The sequence below is a fragment of the Anabrus simplex genome, chromosome 2, assembly GCF_040414725.1.
Source record: "Anabrus simplex isolate iqAnaSimp1 chromosome 2, ASM4041472v1, whole genome shotgun sequence".
In the NCBI taxonomy this organism is placed as follows: domain Eukaryota; kingdom Metazoa; phylum Arthropoda; class Insecta; order Orthoptera; family Tettigoniidae; genus Anabrus; species Anabrus simplex.
In genome coordinates this window covers 879,597,444-879,620,180 of record NC_090266.1, presented here as the reverse complement: position 1 = coordinate 879,620,180, position 22,737 = coordinate 879,597,444, and positions in this window count along the sequence as shown.

Sequence of the window (22,737 nt, the reverse complement as noted above, 5' to 3'; positions counted from 1 at the left end):
GTCCGTCCTTTGTCTGAGGAGAATCCATATCTTGGCAGTTTCTGTGAGGTGAGGTTTTACTGTATTACTAAGGCAATAGGATACATGTTTTCACATAATAGATGGTAAAATGGCATATTTTCGCACGTGGAAAGTGATACTGGAAAAGTAGGGGTGCATTCCTGGTGGCTTTACCTTATCCCTAAGACATTCTGACATTTGGATTTTTGTATACATTCGTAACAAACTGAAGAAGCCTACTGAATGTTTTCATTTTTCAACTAGGTATTGTTGTTCACTGAATTGCTTACAGTTTTTACCGGCCTGCTCCACTTAGCTGGTACAACTAATAACAGCTGTATCAATATTTGGATGACTAGAGCTAAAATGTCGAATGGAATGTGACGGACACCACACAAGTTTGTTTTTGTAATTGCGAGGAAACTCACTGGCCACTGACCTGAAAAGCCATCTACCTTTGAAGAAACTATTCACAGTTAACATAATAATGCATCAGCACGCCAGTGGCTATCTAACTTGTGAGGTAGAGAGTCATTGTTACACAAGTCAAAACGACATCAGCCCTGCAATGTAAATTCCCGTTCTGAAGGATTATCTTCAATTTTATTGCAGCAATTGTTCTTCAGAATGCCTCAGATTGAATTGTTTCTCATTAAAATATGTGATTTATTTCTAATTTATAAGGCTGAAAGTAAGTAAAAGTGCGGACGTCCCGTTGGATACAACGCCTCAAGTCCATGACTTCACTGGCGAACACCGACAAGGAAGGAGACATTGGAACACCGATGCTCTGTGCAGTAGGCCATGCCCCGAGAACTCTGTACTCTGCCAGTAGGTGTAGAGGCAGGTAGGCTCCGTGGACGTCCAGGCCATGCGGGTCGCCACCGCTGAATGTGGGAATCGGGCTACCCTGAGGAGGGATCAGCTGAAGGTTAGATTCTGAAATATATCGAGTCGGGACAGCGATCGAAGTGGAAGGCCACTGACAAAGGCAACCCAAACTACAAAGCGTACAGGACCCAGTGGACATCTATTATAGTAAACGACGGGTTGCTAACCTGTGTGTGGAAGTCTACTGCCAGCAAGAAGCAGATTATCCGGCTGTTAATCCCCAAGAGTATGAGGTAATAAATGGTGACCTAGTTGCATTCGAGCGCAACTTCTGGCCATATGTGAGTGAACAAGACTTTAGACCATGTCTGGCAGTGATGCTACTTGGTGCACTTGAGGAATGGTATCGAGAGGACGTGCCAAATGCGTGGTACCTGCGCTGCGAGCCGAGGCCCACGTGTCAGGAGTAGGAGCCAGATGGTGCAATAAAATGTCGGAGCTTGTTTCGAGATAATTGCCATTGATATCGATGAGTCATTTTCCAAATCAGATACTGGGAAACGTATCTACTCCTGGCCATAGACTACTTCTACAAGTGGCCTGAGGTCTATTGATATACCGAACCAAGTGGCATCGATAGTAGCTGACATCTTAGTGAAGAAATTCCATTGCCCCATCGGAGTACCAGGCAACTGCACAGCGACCGAGGCGGAAACTTCGAGTCAACGCTGATGCAGTCTGGGTGTTCGAAAGACCCATATGACATCCCTTCACCCCCAATGGGATTCCATGGTGGATCTTTTCTTAAAACTCCCTAGGAGCACCTCAGAAAGTTGATTTCTTGATTGCCAATCGAGTGTCCACCCATGAGACGATCGGTATGACACCTAGCAACATGGTCTTCGGGAGGGAGCTACGCCCGCCATGTTACCTGATATTTGGGTCAGCACCAGGTCCGGAGGAGGCAGCGACGCACTACGTGTGGGAGTTGGTAGGCAAACTAAACCACAACCATGACTATGCCCGATATCTGAGTGTAGTCAGTGAAAGAATGAAAGTGCGTTGCAGCATACTGGTAAACTCTGCAGGTTTCCAATAAGGTGACCAGGTTTGCTGTAAGGTCCTGTGTGGACTAAATGGAAGTCACTGAAACTTAAGCCGCCATGAGAGGGTACACACACGGTCGCTATAATCAACGATGCCGTCAACAGTATCCGGAGGCATTCTGAGTGGATGTCCATCTGGATCGCCTGGCGACATAACGTTCAAGAGCTCTAGAGGATGAAACTTAAGAAGGGGTCAGTGTGATGTTGTCTGCCATCTTAATGTACGCTTTTGCGAGAGCATGTTAGCCTGGCTCAAGCTGTGAGCACTTCACTGTGTTAGGGAACCACCTCTCGCCACTGGAGGTGAGTCAGGCGAGAAAAGCGACCCACTCGACCAACACTACCGTCGCCACGCTGTGCCCCCGACGGCATGAGAAACAACTAGAAATGTGAAACCGAAGCTTTCCTATTCCTGGAAGGTATAGGGCTTTTTCCTCATCCAAAAATCTGGAAGAGCAGGATTCGCTTTGTAAGGCAGGCTGGACGGGCTTCAGAGGTTCAGTTCCGCCAGTGGATGAGACGGGTCATTTTCGGATCAGTGAGAGAGAGAGAGAGAGAGGGGGGCGGGTAGAGGGAGAGCGGTGAAGTGCTTATACTGGTGTTGAATACTGGATCAGCGAGTGGACAGAGTCGACGGAGTTTTGTTTGTGGACTGACGACAAAATGAATAAAATGCTTTCAAACGACGAGGGACAGTGAGGGTGAATATGAGACAACTTATCCCACGCGTGTTTTGGACTGTTCTGCCTCTATAGTTGTACAGAGCTTGATCATGAGCTACCCTGTAGTCCAAGTGACAGTTACAAAAGTGAGTACAGCGTAATTGTTTAACTGGTATGTGTCAGAGCAAAGAACAGAGAACTAGAGTAATTACTCGCCTATGTAATTGTATAGCAATTAGTGACAGTTAACGAAATATTTGAATAAACGCTACCAGCCATGTGTGCACTTACCTACTGGCCCACAGGTTACAATATTATTCTGTTAGCGTCTACAATTTTTGGAAATTATATGGTTTAGGCTATCCATATGCTGTACGTGAATGACTAGTTTCTTGATGTTTGCTATTTTGCATTCACCAGTACCGAATGTTTTTCGTACAACTTGCTTTACGTCGCACCGACACAAATGGGTCTTAGTGTTACGAGAGGGCAGGAAAGGGCTAGGAATGGGAGGGAAGCGGCCGTGGGCTTCATAAGGTACAGCCCCAGTACTTGCATGGTGATAAATGAGAAACCACGGAAATACATCTTCAAAGCTGCCGACAGGGCGTTTCAACCCACTCTCTCCCTAATGCAAGCTCAGAGCTGCGCACTCCTAACCACACAGCCAACTCGCTCGATCAGTATCACATGTTTACACTTGGAAATTAATTTAGTTTCTTTACATTATCCCCATGTTCCACAGTCTAAATAATTATGTGTTTACTGGAGTACTTACTAATTGTGGATTAGCAACCACTAAAAAGGAGAATTTGAAATAATAATTATGGAATTAGTTTGTTCCCGAAATACCGCTTGTGATTCAAAATGCATAATTATTTCAAGCATGAGGTGTAGGAATGTGGAATGTCTAAATATATGGGTTTCACTTGACATTTAGCTTTAGATAAAAGATGTGGATGCATGTGATCTAGTATTCATATTCTATAGTACAGTTGCAATTATTATTAACTAGCAATTACCCGGGGTTTCGCTCGTGTGGATTTCGTAATTTGATAAAAGTAATCGTTCCTGAGCATTGTACCAAGACATTATCTGAAAATTCCTAAAGTATAAAAAACTCGCCCAAAAATGAGTTTCATTTACCCCAGAAGTTCTCTGTGAACTATGTTTGCGGCATTACCTTTTGGGGCTAAGACGACCAAGCGACAAAGAACTCTACATGTGAGAAACAGACTTCCCTCAAATCGAAAAAATACCTGCTTCTTTATTGTTAAAAGAGATTCCAAATACCTATTCCCACATCTGTAACATATTCAGTTTTCGATATATACATAAGTATCCCCATAAAAGAAATTCAACCTCTTGATCAATCCTCCCCCTACCCTCAGCCCCATCTAAGCGTATTTTCCGAAAACAAAAATAAATGTCCCTTTATTTTTAAAATAGATTCCAAAAAGCAATTTTCACGTCTGTAACATCTTCAGGTTTTAAGATATAAGTATCCTCATAAAAATAATTCAACCATTTTTCACTTCTTTTCACCCCCTGTTAAGTGCCTTCTCCGAAAACAAAAAGGTACAGGTTCGTTTATTTTTAAAGGACTTTCCGAATATCAAGTTTCTTGTCTCTAACATGTTAAGTTTTTGACATATAATGTAGATATACCAGTCCTCATTTAAGAAATTCACCCAATTTTCCAATTATTTCCAGCCCCTTACCTGGATTTTCCGAAAACAAAGTAATACGCGTTTCATTAGTTTTAAGGGAGATTCCAAATACCACTTTTCATGCCTGTACGTCTGTATCTCCTTCAGTTTTTGAGATAGATGTATTCTCATAAGAATAATTCAACTTCTTCTTAATCAATTCTTTCCACCCCTATCCCGCTTTAAGTAGACTTTCCGAAAACAAAAGAAAGTGTTTCTTTAATTTGAAAACAAATTCAAAATACCAACTTTCACGTCTGTAACAACTTCAGTTTTTAATATAATGTAACCTCATTAAAATATTTCAACTCCTTAATTAATTATTTTCAGCCCCACACAGCTTACGTCGATTTTCCGAAAAAACAAATGCGAGTTCCTTAATTCTTAATGGAGATTCCAAATACTAATTTTCACGTATGTAACATCTTCAGTTTTTGAGATATAGGCCTATGTTTACTCATAATAGGAATTCAACTCCTTTTTCACCACCCTTCCTACCCGTAAAGTTAATTCCCCCTTCTCCAAAAGTGCGTGTTTCTTTATTTTTAAAGAATATTCCAAATACCAATGTTCACGTCTTTAACACCTTTAGTTTTTGAGATATAAGTATCCTCACACAAAGAATTCAAATAAATTTTCATTTCATTCACCCCCTTATGTGGAATTTCCGAAGGCAAAAGAACACGTGTTCTTTACTTTGAAGGAAGGTTCCAAATACAGATGTTCATGCCTCTAACATCTTCAGTTTTTCAGATATAAGTATCCTCATAAAAATAATTCAACTCCTTTTCCACCCCAGCCCGCTAAGTAGATTCCGCCCCCCTCCAAAATGCGTGTTTCTTTATTTTTAAGGTGATTCCAAATACAAATTCTCACGCGTGTAAACTTAAGTTTTTGAGATATAAGTCTCTCCATAAAAAATGAAATTTTTTCAATTCTTTTACCCTCCCCCATTAAGTGAATTTTCCGAAAAAATCTTGTCCCTCTATTTATTTATGGATCTTCCAAATGCAAATTATCACGACTGTAACATCTTCAGTTTTGAGATATATGTATCCTCATAAAAAGGATTTGAACTCTTTTTTCACCGTCCCCGCCCCCAAGTTGTTTCACCCTCGCCCATAATGCGTGTTTCTTTATTTTAAAGGAGATTTCAAATACTAATTTTCACGTCTGTAACATCTGTAGTTTTTTTAGTTTTTTAATACAAAGTATTCAATTAATTTTTCGATTAATTCATCCCCTTAACTGGATTTTCCAAAGACAAAAGATTACGTGTTACTTTACTTAGTAGGAAAATTCGGAATACAAATTTTCATGTCTGTAACATCTTCAGTTCCTGAGATATAAGTATCCTCATGAAAACAATTCCATTTTCACTCCACCCCCTCCCGTTAAGTTGGTTTCCCCGCACACAAAAAATGCGCGTTTCTGAATTTTTTTAAAGGAGATTCCAAATACCAATTTCCACGTCTGTAACCTTCAGTTTGAGATATAAGTTTATCCAGAAAAAGCATTATTTTTCTTTACTTCCTTTCACCGAGCTCGATAGCTGCAGTCACTTAGGTGCGGCCAGTATCCAGTATTCGAGAGATAGTAGGTTCGAACACCACTGTCGGCAGCCCTGAAGATGGTTTTCCGTGATTTCCCATTTTCACACCAGGCAAATGCTGGGGCTGTACCTTAAGTAAGGCCATGGCCGCTTCCTTCCCACTCCTAGCCTTTCCCTGTCCCATCGTCGCCAAAAGACCTATCTGTGTCGGTGCGACGTAAAGCAACTAGCAACAAGAAAATTACTGCCTTTCACACTCCCCACTCGAGTGAATTATCCAAAAACAAACAGTAGCCGTTTCTTAAAAGAGGTTCCAAATACCAATGATCACGACGGTAACATCGTCAGTTTTTGAGATATATGTACCCTCGTAAAAGGAGTTCATCTCCGTTTTCATTCCCCACCCGTACCAAGTTGATTCCCCCACCAAATGCGTGTTCCTTAATTTTTAAAGGAGATTCCAAACAACAGTTTTCACGTTTGTAACATCTTTAGATTTTCGGTATATATATTCTCATACAAATAATTCAACTAATTTTTCAATTCCTTCTCCCCCTTCGCCCCATTAAGGGTATTTCCGAAAACCGAAGAATGCGTGTTTCCTTATTTTTAAAGGAGGTTCCAAATACCAATTTTTACGTCTGCAACATGTTAAGTTTTTGAGATATACTGTAGATACGCTTATTTTAACAATTCAACCCCCTTTTTTCAGTTCCCCTTAAGTGGATTTTGTGAAAAAAATATTTAATCTTTTTTTACATTTACAGGAAATTCCAAATATCTGTTTTCAAATCTGTAATATGTTACGTGTCTTAGATAATTTGCAGATATATTCTTTTTAAAATTTCACTCCGTTTGTCACTCCTGTCCACCCCCTATTCATTATATTATCCAAAAACACAAAATATTTGTTTCTTTATTTTCAAAGGAGATACCAAATACCAAGTTTCAAGTCTGTAACATATTCAGTTTTTGAGATATAAGTCTCCTTATAATAGGTGTTCAACCGCTTTTCCCCCTTTTTAATCCCCCTAATGAGATTTTCCGAAAACAATAAAATGCGTGTGTCTTTATTTTTAAAAGAGATTCCAAATACCAATTTTTACGTCTGTAAACTTTTATGTTTTCGTGATATAGATGTCACCATTTTAAAATTGCACCCCCGTTTTCACCCTCTTAGCGACGGAATATCCAAAAATCCTCCCTTAGCGAGCACCTACGTGTTTATATGATTGTATCCCCAAAATTTAATTTCTTTATGTCCAAGAGTTTTGGCTCGACGATGATGAATCAGTTAGTCAGTCATTCAGGACAAGTTTATTTTATATATATAGACGATACAGGGAGTAATCGTGGAACGCAGAGGTAACGAAGCGCGTGGGGTGAATGGCTCGACAGATGATCATATATTTCTTTCCTCTCTTAAGACCCAAATAGAGTAGAAAAATTACTTGCGAATTTTCGCATTTAACGAAGAGCTCGTCAACTCCAGCAACACCTTTTACTTATAAGTACTTAATCACGTACAAGTCCAAATGGAAAAAATTCCCAGTCTCAACCTACATATAAAAGAGCATAATTGCTCCTAACAAGTACAATATTATAGAGTACAAGCTCCAAATACATAAAGACTAGCCTCAATAAAGCTATGAGTCGCTTGTTACATTCTCATTTGCTCCATTAACCAATTGGGTGACACCACTTTATAGTGTTCATACACGGGTTGCTCAATGGTGGGCTTGTCAGTTACAAATTGCACAACCAGTTTAAGTACTGTTCCCAAAGGGAACCTAAACATAGACACGGTTACCCGCAAAACCATAAAGAACATACAGGGGCATATTACCAATTCTACTAGGCCTTAAGAAGAAAAATAAATAGTTGCAACAAAACAGGCCATTAACGGATGGCAAGCAGGCGAAACACCAGCTCTCCTTAGAAGAATATTTTGAACAACAACAACCTAAGCGGGCTTGAGGCCCAATGACATAGAGGCTGATCCCATGCTAAAAAGAGTGACTAGAAGATTAACGTTTAATGGCCTAGACAAATTTCCAAAATTTAGAGGAAAAATATTAGTCACCCAGCTCAAAATTAGAAGAGGAGAGTGCCGAGGGTAAACAATCGTGCCCCCTACATTAAATACTTTCCCAGTAGGGAATATAAATTTAGTCCGAAGACTGAGCTGAAGGTCCTACATTTCAGCGAAAAATGAAAAGATTACACGCCGGCACAATTACATATTTAGGTAAATTCTGCCATTGTATGTTAGCAGTGGATCTTTTTTAAGCAGGCTACCCTCTGCCTCCTGCCTGCTGACCCCTCTAATCTCCATCAAGACGCACTGTCAATCACTGTAGCAAATCAGACATGACGGCCCCAAAGCTCTCTCCTTAAATAGCTCTGCAGTGGAAAGTTCTAGACTATATTAGAATCCAGATCGCTGATAGGCTAAATTTCCATACACTCCCCCGGGTCCTGACTGGTTAGAGAACTGGGTTACAGCTATGTGATAGGCAGATTACATTAGGCAAATTAAATTTCTCTGGGGTTTATATTGGGACTTAGCCCACCAGAGATCGCTAGAAAATATATGCTAGAGACATCTAACCATCGGAGACGGAAGTTTTAGAAAGTCTTGGAAGTTCTCAATCACTGTCAGATATGGTCTTAGGAGAGAAGACTCACAGTTTAAACAGGCAGGCAAAGCGTGCCCTTGGTCCAATTAACATACGAGGGCTGTAAATAAAGCAGCGACAATATTGATAGATCGCAGTATGTAATGAAATAACAAGTACAATCGCATTACATTCCTTCAATGTAGTAACGCGCAGAGTTATTCACTTTTGCCAAGTGTCAGCAAGCTGTTGGGGACCGTTGGCAAGGCGTTCTCTGTTGATGGCAGCGAAGGACCGCCATAATGTGCGGAGTAAAGATGCCACGTCAGGAAATCGGTGGCCTCGGAGGGGTTCCTTCAACTTCTGAAGCAGGTCGAAGTCACAAGGACTCACGTCTGGTGTTCGAAAACCTCCCAATGCCACCTTTGCAAAAAGATCATGACATTGTCTGCGACATTATAGCGTGCGTTGTCATGCAACACGGTAAGGCGACCGTTAACGCAATAAACGTGGACATTTGTACCGCACAGCCGGATGCAGATATCACCCCATAAATCGGCAATAATAGTCACAGCATGTGTAAGAATAACACCCTCGTAGTCGCATGCCAAACTCAGCATAAGCTTCACCCGAGTGGGCTCCTGTCGCAATTTCTGTGGACGTGGTGAACATGGGTGACACCATTCATTCGATTGATGCTTTAATTCAGGCTCATCAATGCCGACAATACCCTGGAGAAATGCGTCTCTTCCGTTGCGGTATCTGTCCAGGTGGATGCAAGCCAGTGCATACCGGTGCCATTTCTGTACGCCGGTCAGGTAATGTGGAACCCAACGTGACGCAATTTTCCTCATGTTAAGACTACGGCCATACTTGCGTGATTTCAATCTGTGTTACATCATATTTTCACGCAGCAAGACGACCTGCAAGGTGCGTCTTGACACGCCGGATTTCTGCGTATTTTTCACGCAGCTTGATGAAAAGGCACGTGACCACACTTACGTGATTTCATTAGTGTGTTGTATATTGTAAAGTAGCAAAGCATCGCCATTGCTCTGCATATGAAAGAAATTCCATTAAATAATAACACCGTTGTTGCATCAGGTGCTGCGTTTCTTGTTCGTTGTCGTCGTCAATGAAAATATTGGATCCACCGTTTGATAAGTAGCAGGTCATCAAGTGGAATTTTTGTGCTTCTACACAGTAAACTAAAAGACAACGAAGATTTTTTTTTGTATTACAGAATGTCCGCGAACCCACGACAAAAGCCATCGCCAGTTAACGCGATTGAACAATATTTCCATGTTAGCAATGCTCGGTATTGATATGGACTAAGGAACAAAAACCTAAATGCATGAGTTCTATTCTCATAGTCGGTACGGTAAAACTGTGTAAGACATATATGACTGGCAATTGTATTCTCTAAAAATTTTTTTTGTAGTACTTTTCGATCAGAACAATAACATAGGTATATTAAAAATAGTCCGACTCTGTGGTGTAGTGGTTAGTGTGATAAGCTACCACCCCCGGAAGTCCGGGTTAGATTCCCGGCTCTGCCATGAAATTTGAAAAGTGGTACGAGGGCTGAAACGGGGTCCACTCAGCCTCGGGATGTCAACTGAGTAGAGGTGGGTTCGATTCCCACCACAGAGATGCTGGAAGTAGTTTTCCGTGGTTTCCCACTTCTCCTCCAGGCAAATGCCAGGATGGTACCTATCTTAAGGCCACGGCCGCTTCCTTCCATCTTCCTTGTCTATCACATCTAATCTTCCCATCCCCCGCAAGGCCCCTAGCAGATGACGCCGCCTGGGCGAGGTACTGGTCTTCCTCCCCAGTTGTACCCCCGACCCAGAGTCTGAAGTTCCACGACACTGCACTTGAGGCGGTAGAGGTGCGATCCCTCGCTGATTCCGAGGGAAAAGCCGACCCTGGGGTTATACAGATTAAGATAAGATTTAAAAAAATTATTTTAGGCTCTTTCCCCCAAACTACCATTTCATCCAGCGTGAATATATTTATATCTTAGCCTGCATTGCCTTATTTCTTCACTTTACATACCAATTTTCATTAAATTCTGTTCAGGCATCTTCTCAAGATTCGGCGTTGATGAGGACTTTCTTTCGTTCTTAATCTGTTTACCCTCCAGGATTGGTTTTTCCCCCGGACTCAGCGAGGGATCACTCCTCTACCGCTTCAATGGCAGTGTCCTAGAGCGTGAGACTTTGGTTCGGGGATACAACAGGGAAGGAGGACCAGTATTTCGCCCAGGCGGCTTCACCGCTATGCTGAACAGGGGCCTTGTGGGGGATTCGAAGTTTCTGAAGGGATAGACAAAGAGGGGGGAGGGAGCAGCCGTGGCCTTAAGTTAGGTACCATCCCAGCATTTGCCTGAAGGAGAATTGGGAAACAACTGAAACCACTTCGAGGATGTCTGAGGCGGGAATCGAATCTACCTCTACTCAGCTGACTTCCCGAGGCTAAGTGGACCCCGTTTCAGCCCTCGTACCACATTTCAAATTTAGTGGCAGATCCAGGAATGGAACCCGGGCCTCTGGGGATAGCAGCTAATCACGCTAACCACTACACCACAGAGACTGGCCGAATTAGACTTAGTAATCAAAATCAAATTCATGAATATCTCTGTTAGAATTGTTGGTACGGTAAAAATGTGTACGATATAAATGGTAGGAAATTCAATTCCAACTTTAGTTATGTAGCATTCATGAATGGGATCACTCATAACATAGTGTACCAGGAAGGCATAGGCCCTGGCACATATAAATTTAAAACTTTACTTTTTAGTATGCAATTCAGTTCCGATACGTGAACAGCTGTGTGGGAGAATGTTCTCGTACCTACTGCACTCCACGAGCGACAACGCAAGTCAAGCAAGGTCAAGTGACGTCACCGCCGCCTTAGCTTACTTCAACTACAGAAGTTTCTCGGTTATTTTTATGAACTTTTTAACGCCTCGGCCGATTAACACGCGACCAACGTAAAATTATAGCTAATGTTCTGGAAGTAAAATCCTGCAAATTTGAAGTCAATCCGTCCCGTGGTTTCCGAAATATGATAATTTAAGGTTTGGGAGGAATACTCGCCCCTTCATCACCTGATTTCTAGCGCTGCTCGCCAGACCTGTATATATGGGCCACTGGGCCAAGGCCATAACCAGTCCCCTGTACAGAGTGTGTGTGCACAGTGTGTGCAGAAAGTATGCTCCGTCGCGATTCGCGAGGGCATAATCGTGGCCGCACTCAAACGCTGTTGAAATAGTAAAAGAACGTCGTACTGTATGTAAAGTTTCCGCCGCGCCGAGACGACGGTAAGATTCTAGACGTTTCTCAAGGTGAATTCTCGTAATATAATACTTGTAAATTTATTGACAGAGATTTGAAGCGACAATTGAAGTGTCTAATATTTTAATGACTAGTCTACGACACCGTGAGCTGTACTAATTTCACATATTTCTAAAACTGTGATAATATCCTACATCATTACGTGTGGTAAACTGAAATTATAATTTAAGACAACTTTAATCATTCTAAGACATATTTTTCTTACGATAATATATCAGTGAACTGTGTGACTTTATTTACTCGACGTTTGTCCCATAACAGGGCAGGATTTAACTATTTTCCTTGTGCACTTTCTCTATCTTTCGATCACCACTGTGAGAAACCCAGTGAACATTAAGGACTTTTTACAATAATATTAAATAATACAGACTAGTGTGGTGTAAATACCACCATAAAATCGCCTTAATCTGTTAATAATATTTGTTCAGAGACTGTGATAGGGACTGTTATAAATCACGTTATCAAGTGCTTATGGACTGTGTTCATTACTTCACAATCGTATTTCAGACATAATTAGTGACGATTATGAACTGTGTTAATTCTCAAACCCATGAACTGCGTATATAAGAACTGTGTTTTCTGCAGCATGGACTGTGAATGTTAATTCAACATCGTAAAATCAGTGTAAGAATAGAACTGTGCATTACGACGGTGTGTAGTATTAATATATGTGATATTTGTGAATTCAATAGTGTCAATTGAACTTTCTGTGTTCCGATATTGCCTCTAAGAACAACGGAAATCTTGGCAAAAGTGATACGAGATCCTGCTATATCAAACGTCGCTTCCAACGAGGGATTTACATGGTTTCTTCAGTTATGGTACCCATCGAGGGACGTCGACGTGGGAGATACACGTGGTATATTCACTGAACATCGCCGGTGCTGAGTTCGAGTCTTCACTCGCACTCCGTGGAACGTTCCAGACACCAAGTCACCAACTCCAACACTTGTGGAGGGGCCGATGACCTAGATGTTAGGCCCCTTTAAAAAACAAGCACCAATCATCAACCAACACTTGAAAGCAGATCTTCTTGTATTCTGAGTGATTAATCACAACTGACTGTCTTTTTACAAAGCACTTAGTTCAGTATAGTGCTCTTACAAGGCTTCGTGTGGATATCAATTCATAATTTTATCGTCATTTAAACGAAGTTCATATTTTGCTATACATTTATTTTCAAAGTTATTAATTAATTGAATTCACATTACTAGATGAACTTAAGGATTTTCAAGTGCTTTATTAATTCCATTTTTCAATTCAATCAAACTGAGAGACATACAGCAAGAAATCAAATACTTTATTTAATTTATCAAACTTTCCATGACAAGTGTGTGCTCATCTTTGTGGTTTAAAAATTAGAATAACTGTAGGTCAGCACCATCAGTGATGAACTGATTATATCCAAGGTGAGGTGCTATTTATGTGTTTGCATTTAAATTAGAAATACGGTAGGTTGTTCATGTTCTATGGAAGAGTGATAATTATTTTGACATTCTCAAGCAAACAGACGTCAAGAAGATCACAACATAAATCTTTTATTTTACATTTTTGGCAAATATTAGCTACAAATTCGAGTTACAATTCCATTGCAGGGTGACATATCTGTGGATATTGTTAATAAATTTTACAAATAAAGAATTACCATCTATTATTCGCCCTGCGATAATATCCGCCTCTGTACCTGCTCCAAAATTCACCGAACACTACCTGAGACCCTAAACTACCACTTCACTCGGCGAGAATAAAATTATGTATAGACTAGATTATATTGCCTCATACTAATATACCGATTTTCATTAAATTCTCTTCGGGCATTTTCTCGTGTTGGCGTGTACATACGTCAATATATTAACACAGAAGTGCATTTCCTTGTTCCTGTGGCACGACCGATACAAAAATACCATTAATTTTAAATTCTGGGCAATGTATAGACAAAATTCTTATTTTATATACACAGCGTGATTCTGCTGCCCCTTCCAATGTAGTTTCATGCAACCCACAACATTCATTCCTTCCTGAAAACTGTTGGGGTGACATGAAGGTAAACGTAACTATAATTAAAACTGTTACCGTGGTTTGGTGGACCAGAAGAGGTGAAAGAAGGTGCCGGGATGAATGGGTCTAACTACAAAGTCAAAGTTAATTTAAAATTTTAACAAAGGTTATATTTTCAGAAGGAACAACGAAATTGTAACAACTTTTCATTTGGTGAAATAACAATTTGGAAACAAGACTTAGAAAGATCCAAGATTTCAGAATTTTAACACTCTTGGGCTACAAGCCCTAGTATTGTAATTTAGAGCTCCTAGCTCAACTTTTACAGGCGAGCACAAATTGTTCAAAGGGCAGAAAGCCACTAATCCCTGGAGCACTTTCTCCCAACTTCAAATATCAGTCCTCCCAGACGCACAGTTATCACACTAGAAAAGAGCTGACACGCTTTCTGTTTTTCAAGCCTATTTAAGGCAATACCAGAAACTTACAATTATTTGCCATCAAGGCACAACTTATAAAAGAGGAACAGGTGTATCTTGTACCTAAACTACTGGGCCTTAGCAGAAAAGAACAGGTTAAGTAAATGATCCGAAACACCAAATTGAATGGATGCGTGTACTTGCACTCCTAAATATGCATTCTTAAAACCTAAAAGGCACTATGCCGATGAAACAGGGGCTATTCCCAAACTATGGGGGTGATTCGTATAAGAATAATTGAGTACATTACGGAAAATAAGAAAACCAGTTACAAAAAGTATTCACCTCAAACCAATATGAAGGGGAGCTCGAGAAGGTAAATCACTCTCTATCCCCGAATTACAGTTACAGATTTTATGAAATTTTCACATTAGCCGGCAGAATTTACATATTAGAAAAGTTGGTTACATATTAAAGTTTCGGACCTATCCCTCGGGTTAAATTGCGGAGCTAGCAAGAAATAAAGATGTTAAACGGCCATTACCATGCTGCAGAACTGCTGCCTGCAGAAATAGGCACCTCCCGCCTCCTGCTTCACATGCACATACTTAGTTAGATCTTGATCAAATGGCCAAGAGACGTGAAAATCTGCAGTTTATAAACCCTCGGGGAAGGTTCGAGACCTTTCATGAATAATCAAGCTACACCCTCTCAATTTTATTGGACTATACAATATTTACACTCAAAGTCGAAGAAGAAGTCCAGAATTGGTCGGAAATTAATTACAAAAATTAGCGATTGACTGGATTCAAAACTGGCGAAAAGAAAAGATAAATATTGCCAACCCACAAATGAATGAACGAAATTTAGTAAAGAAAATCTTATGAATACAAAATTTCTTCAAAAAAGTTCTTTTACTTCCCACCAGGGTGCATGATCATAGTTTTTGTAGTGACATCTGTTGTAGAAAGTCCAAACTTCTTGATAAATGGTAACCAAAACATGTTGAAATTCATACAGTCCTGGAGACCTCACAATCACAAAATTAAGGAAGTGACATCATCTGAGTAAAAGTTTAGGGAGGTCTAGTTCCAAGTCCACTGTTCCTCCAGTAGAGGAGGTTTTATTGACGCAAAATTTAAATGTGCGGCGTAGAGGTGTACCTACCGGTACAAAAACATTGATTTATGAATGATTAATCCCTTATTGACGATTATAAGATAAAGATCCCTTTGGGATGACAGCGTATGCTCAGACAACACAACCGGATATCTTGGTATTTACCACCTCACCATGATAGGACGACCTAAACACACCGGAAGACCGGGCAAGTTGGCCATGCGGTTAGGGGCGCACGGCTGTGAGTTTGCATTCGGGAGATGGTGGGTTCGAATCTAATCGACAGCGGCCCTGATGATGGTTTTCCGTGGTTTCCCATTTTCACACCAGGCACCCAATTAAAGCCACGGCCAATTCCTTCCAACTCCTAGGCCTTTCCTCTCCCATCGTCGCCATAAGACCTATCTGTGTCGGTGTGACGTAAAGCCACTAGCAAGAAAACACTGTAATACATGCGTGTCCCTTCTAGATCATAGGAACCTGACACGCCGGCGAAACACTAAATTGATATTGTGACCGCAGTAAACCGAATACTTGCTATAAGCTGCCCAGTCTGCCGTGCGGAACCGTAGTGTGGTCGGTAAAGGCGTGGCGGAGCGGGCCTTTCGCGTCACGTGGGAGGTTCGAGTCCGAAGATTTCGAAATATTTCTTAAATACGTACCGTACGCAATGTAAGTTCAATAACCGCTTTCATGCAAATTGTGTGAATGAATGTGTTTGTGGCCCTAAGAAGGGCCGATTAATTAGCAGGCCGGAAACATACAGACCGGAAAAAATAAGACCACAACTCTCCTGACAATTTTCATCGCAGCAAATGCTCGATGTGATGACCGTTTTGGTTTATGCACATTCGGGCCAGGTATCCAATAGATCGTCTTGCGCGCTGAACCATTCCAGGTGTAATTGCTCGGCAGGTGTCCGTGATGAGTTGCTGGAGTTGGTTGGGTTTTCCAGGCGCTTGAGTGTAAACGATGTTCTTCAAATGTCCCCACAATAAATCTGACGGCGTTAAATCCGGTGATCTAGCGGGCCAAGAAACAGGGCCTTCTCGTCCTATCCATATCCCTGGAAATTCCTCGTTCAGATGGTTAGGAACGTCAAAAGTCGAATGTGGTGGAGCTGCATTATGTTGTAACCACATCGTCAAACGATCGTGCAAGGGCGCAACCTCTAAGAGCAGTGGGAGTTCCTGACGCAGAAATGCAGGTAGTGTGGGCCCCTCCAATGGCCCTCAACGAAATAAGGTCCAATCAGACGATCCCCAAAGATTCCACACCAAACATTCACTCCCCTTCTTAATTGAAGAGCCGCCTGTCGCACCCAGTGAGGATTTTCCGGGCTCCAATAGTGCATGTTGTGACGATTGACGTTCCCGTTACTGTTGAAGCGCGATTCGTCTGAGAGCAAGATATGCGATACGAATGATGCATCGTTGTCCAGCCTGCCTAACAGCCAACGAAAGAACACCATTCCAACTTAGAAATCCCGTCCATGGAGCTCTTGGTGTAGCTCAAGATGGTATGGGTGAAATTTATGTTCATGCAGTATTCATTTGACGGACGGCTGGCTGGTGTTCACCTCTCGTGCAATCGCCCTTGTACTGATGTGTGGATTATTACGAGCTATGTCCAGAAAGGCCTCCTCTGTGTCAACCGATGTAGCGGGCCTGTCGCGGAATGGTGGGTGGTTGGAAATCACGCTTGTTGTACTTAAGCGTCTTTCAACAAGTCGGAATATCGTAGCAGCCGGGTGTCGATTGCCGGGATACCGTTCCTGGTACAGACGTAGTGCATTGCACGCGTGTTGTCTTGCTTCCCCGTAAATGAGGAGTATGTCAACGTATTCCTCTGTGGAAAACAAGCCGAGTGACAGCAGAGATTAAAGTACATTCATGCCCTAACCAGCGGAGTATGCGCAGGGCATGAGATGAATAACAGCGCCATTCTACTGTTTGAATGTGCAAACACGGGCCTGTGTTTACGTATTCAAACACCAGGCGAGTTGGCCGTGCGATTAGGGGCACGCAGCTGTGGAATTTCATCCAGGAGATAGTGGGTTCGAACACCAATGTTGGCAGCCCTGAAGATGGTTTTCCGTGGTTTCCCATTTTCACACCAGACAAATGCTGGGGATGTACCTTAATTACTGTCACGGCCGCTTCCTTTACTGTCTCATCGCCGCCATAAGACCTACCTGTGCCGGTGCGACGTAAAGCAACTAGCAAAAAAAGTATTCAAACATCATACCGAAGCAAAAATATTTGTAATATGAAGGATTCGAACTACCGCTGGCGTATTCTGTCGATTGCTACGCGAACTCCAAACCACATCCGCTACGTTCCACTACTGGAAAGATGTTGGTAGTACGACGAGAACAGAGTACACACACCATCCGGTTCGGTGGTTAAAATATTAATTAGGCTACTGCACTGTTTCTTGCTTTTTAATCTGCTTACCCTCCAGGATTCGTTTTCCCTCGGACTCAGCGTGCGATCCCACCTCTACCGCCTCGAGGTCAGTGTCCTGGAGCATGAGACATTGGGTCGGGGATACAACTGGGGAGGATGACCAGTGCCTCGCCCTGGCGGCCTCACCTGCTACGCTGAACAGGAGCCTTGGTGGGGGATGGGAAGATTGGAAGGGATAGACAAGGAAGAGGGAAGGAAACGGCCGTGGCCTTAAGTTAGGTACCATCCTGTCATATGCCTGGAGGAGAAGTGGGAAACCGAGGAAAAACACTTCGATAATGGCTGAGGTGGGAATCGAACCCCCCTCTACTCAGCTGACCTCCCGAGGTTGAGTGGACCCTGTTCCAGCCCTTGTACCACTTTTCAAATTTCGTGACAGAGCCGGGAATCGAACCCAGGCCTCCGTGGGTGGCAGCTAAACACGCTAACCACTACATCACAGAGGCGGACTACTGCACTGTTACCTAGTTTTATGCATTGATTCCCCTCTTCTTTACATTTTGTCACGAGGCACGACACATTAACGTAGTTACATGGTAAAAGGACTTTGCTACATGATATGAAGGCGTCATGCTTTGCGGACGGATGATGGAACATTTCGGTAGGTTTCAGAATAGTGTGCAAAATGTGCTCACTGAACATTAGTACCATGCAATACGCCTGCAGGGGAATAGCACCGCTATAACCATGAGCACGTTAGTTGGACTGAAGCAAACGATATTGGAACTGGCTGCTGAATCTCACTGTATACAGAAATACTGAAAGATGTATGAAGGCGTTAAAATGTTGTGGGAACGTTCTTCATCGCAACTCTCTTTAGATTCTATAGAGTAAATTTTCGGTTCTTGTACGCAAACATTCACACGACTGCCATGATATTTCTCTTATTTCTGGCTATGCCGGAAAAATTAGCGAACAAAAAAGAGACATGAGCTATTTTCGTGTAAAACCAACCGTTAGAGAGGCACATCGAGTAGTGGGTTTTTATGTTTGAGGGGACATGAAAAACAGACATGTCGAACCGAAGTGACCACTTTGGATGACCTCCGAGAACGTATTTTCAAGCAGCAGAGGATATTCGGAATAACCCTTGCGTCTTGGCTCGAATGCGTCGCAATTGGATTCGGAGAAGTGAAGCCTGCATATTGTACCCATATTCACAGGGCGTAATAGGACTTCGATGGTCAAATAATGCACTGGCGTAGCCAAGGGGGGGACCCAGGCGTGCCGGGCCCGCCCAAAATGTTCCCTGAAATTAGAGCGAGGATCAGCCGTTGTTTTACGAACGGTACGAACAACTTAAAAACTTACTCCGAAATGTTAAATTATCGTAGCGACGAAGAATCTACTAGCAAGGCTCAATAGGGCCATACATAATTCTCCATATTTGTAGGCTGCTTGAATGAAAGGAAAACACTTAGGATTGTCATGCGCGGGGATATTTGCCTATAGAGGCCTCAGTATTGGGAAAGTAACCATGTGTTGACAAATGTCAAGACATGAGGAAAGGGGCAATTAGCAAGGGATTACTCAGCACGGGTCCGGAATGTGACCACCGAGATAACTGGGGCCACGTCCACAAACAGTTGCAAGCTTGCAACATCGTGTCAGCCTTTTCACATCGGTTCCCGGAAACAACAATATCCCAGGGATCCTCGGGTTGTACCTTGGTTGAGACTGTGACAGGATTGGTGAGCTGCACGATAGTTCCTCATTTTGTGCCATATAAGTAAGTTTTTTGAGAGGGACCGTTTTGTCACTGTACATCCTCGGTATGTTATGAAAAAAGTTTTTTTTTTTAAATTCTAACAGTAGCAAGACTAAGTTCGATACGTAGGCCTATATATTTTGCCAAATTCCCAGGGACTGATTGGAACCTCGAATGGCACCATCAAATGTGCGGGAAACTACTGTATTTTATACTTGGAGGGCGTGGTAACTCTGTTCCAATTGTTCTATCTTCTCATCAGGACGGCCCAGGCTTCATTTGCAGTCGATGCATGAAACATTTCTAAAATTTATGGCGGTGTATTCTGGGTATCCAACCATTCTTCGCGCTTACCTTTTACCTTAAATGCTGAGTGGATGCAGTGGCGTACCCACAAAATAATTTCAGTTTAGGCCAGTAGCGTGGATACAACTTTTCCTCGGAAGGGGTTGTGAAAGATTTTTATATGTTTATTTAGAATTTGCTTTACATCGCACCGTAGGTCTTATTGCGACGATGGGAAAGGAAACGGCTAAGAGTGAGTGGGAAGGAAGCGGCCGTGGCCTTAATTAAAGTACAGCTCCAGCATTTGCTTGTTGTGAAAATGGGAAACCCCGGAAACCATCTTTGGGGCTGCCGACAGTGGGGTTTGTACCCGCTATCTCCCGGATGCAAGCACACAGCTGTGCGCCCCTAACCGCACGGGCAACTAGCCCAGTGGATATGAAAAGAAAGCCGGTCCTATCGAGTGCGGTGACAGATCGTCAGTAGATATTGATGGTTTTGATTGTTACAATGTACAATCATAGCTTCTGTGCTCTTAACATAAACCGCCTGCATTACTGAAACTGTTCGTATAATTGATAATATCGTTCTTCGTTTGAGAGGAAGTAGAATCTTAATTTAATTTGTCTTCTTATAAAAAGGGAACTACTATGGTACTACACCCCATGAAGGTGACTAACTTCCAGGTCGTAGATATCTCGATTACGGGAGACTCAAGGCCAACTCTACTGCACCCAAAAACAAGGCTGTATCTTCCCCATCCCATGCCCTTCTTAACTCTGTCAGTGCCGAAAATCGAATGCAGAATGCCTTAAGTCAAATTCTAAAATAAGTAAATAGCCGGCCCCGCAGTGTAGGGGAAGCGTGCCTGCCTCTTACTGGAGGCCCCTAGTTCGATTCCAGGACAGGTCAGCGAATTTTACCTGGATCTGAGGGCTGGTTCGAGGTACACTCAGCCCACGTGTTTATAAATGAGGAGCAATCTGACGGTAAGATGGCGGCCCCGGTCTAGAAAGCCAAGAATAACGGCGGAGAGGATTCCGCGCGCTGACCACACGACACCTCGTAATCTGCAGGTCTCCGGGTTGAACAGTGGTCGCTTGGTAGGCGATGGCCCTTCGGGGCTGTTACGCCATGGAATTTGGTGTGGAAAAGTGAACAGAGAAGGAAGCGACACTCCTGCAAGGCACTTTAGCTTCCAGCAAGTTCTTCTATCCGGCCTCGTGCATTTCGGACAAATGGAAAACGTACGCCTTAATAAGTGCTCCTCATAAAACCTTTGTAAAAATACTGACTGCATCTATTTATAACAATAATCACAAACGCCTCCTTTTCATGTGAGTCAGTTGGTTGAGTCGCTGTCCTTCTGTGTCAGAGTTCGCAGGTTCAAATCCGAGCTTGGTTCGATGATCCTTAAAGCGGTGTTGGAATGGCAACAGCTTCTTGTTGTTGGCTTCTGGTACGTTAATAAAAATTATACATACCAGTATTAGCGTCACAAAACTGTAACGTTATACTACGGTACTATATTCTGTATCCCATGCTTGCGAGGGAAGGTAATTAACAATTCGTTTTACGTCGCACCGACACAGATGGGTCTTATGGCGACTGTGGGATAGGAAAAGCCTAGAAGTGGGAAGGAAGCGGCCGTGGCCCTAATTAAGGTACATCCCCAGCATTTTCTTGATGTAAAAATGGGAAACTACGGGAAACCATTTTCAGGGCTGCCGACAGTGGGATTCGAATCCTCTATCTCCCGGATGCAAGCCCACAGCTGCGTGGGTCTGACCGCGAGGGAAACTAATCGGACAAGGTAAACACTACCAAGCATATGTCGTGACGTGTATTTTTCTCTACCAACTAACAAAATACCTATATCCACACGCTATACATTCTATATTTATTTATTTATTTATTTATTTATTTATTTATTTATTTACTTACTTACTTATTTATTTATTTATTTGTTTATTTATTTATTTATTTATTTATTTATTTATTTATTTATTTATTTATTTATTTATTTAGTTATTTATTTATTTATTTATTTATTTATTTATTTATTTATTTATTTATTTATTTATTTATTTATTAGTGCCTTCTGTACAGTGGCAAAGTTAGGGCTCCAGGCTCTCTCGTACACTTAACCACATACTAATTAGAATCTTAAATAAAATACTGGGATACATAAAATAGTTAAAACTACATAAATTAATAGAACTGAAAATAAATTTAATTAAATTACTAACTAAATCAATATTACAACTCATAAATATTAAAAACTCTTGAAAATGACTCTTCATCAGGTACTTACACTTTATTACTTCAAACATTCAGTCAGCTGACCTCAGCAGGTAGTTTCGGCAGGTGACCTTAATAAATCGTATTTTTTTAAAAAAAAAAGCTAGTTTCTCTGTCCTGAGCTGACAAGGAATTCCATAATCTGGCGACAGTCACCACAAATGATCTATTAATTTTATTTGTGCGGTGCAGTGGAATAGAAAGAATGAATTTATAGCGTGTATTTAAGCTGTAACATGAAATGAAATGTCGCATATCTTTTAGTGCCGGGATATCTCAGAATGGGTTCGGCTCGCCAGGTGTAGATCTTTCTATCTGACGCCCGTAGGTGACCTTCGAGTCACGATGAGGATGAAATGATGATGAAGACAATACATACACCCAAGCCTCCGTGCCATTGGAATTAACCAATTAAGGTTAAAATCCCCGACCCGGCCGGGAATCGAACCGGGGACCCTCTGAACCGAAGGCCAGTACGCTGACCGTTCAGCCAAAGTGTCGGACAGTTGTGAAATGATGATAAAAAGATGAATTTACAAGAAATATACCGTGGCTAAATTTCAGCTACCACTCAAACACCATCGTTAAAGTGTACAGCTGCC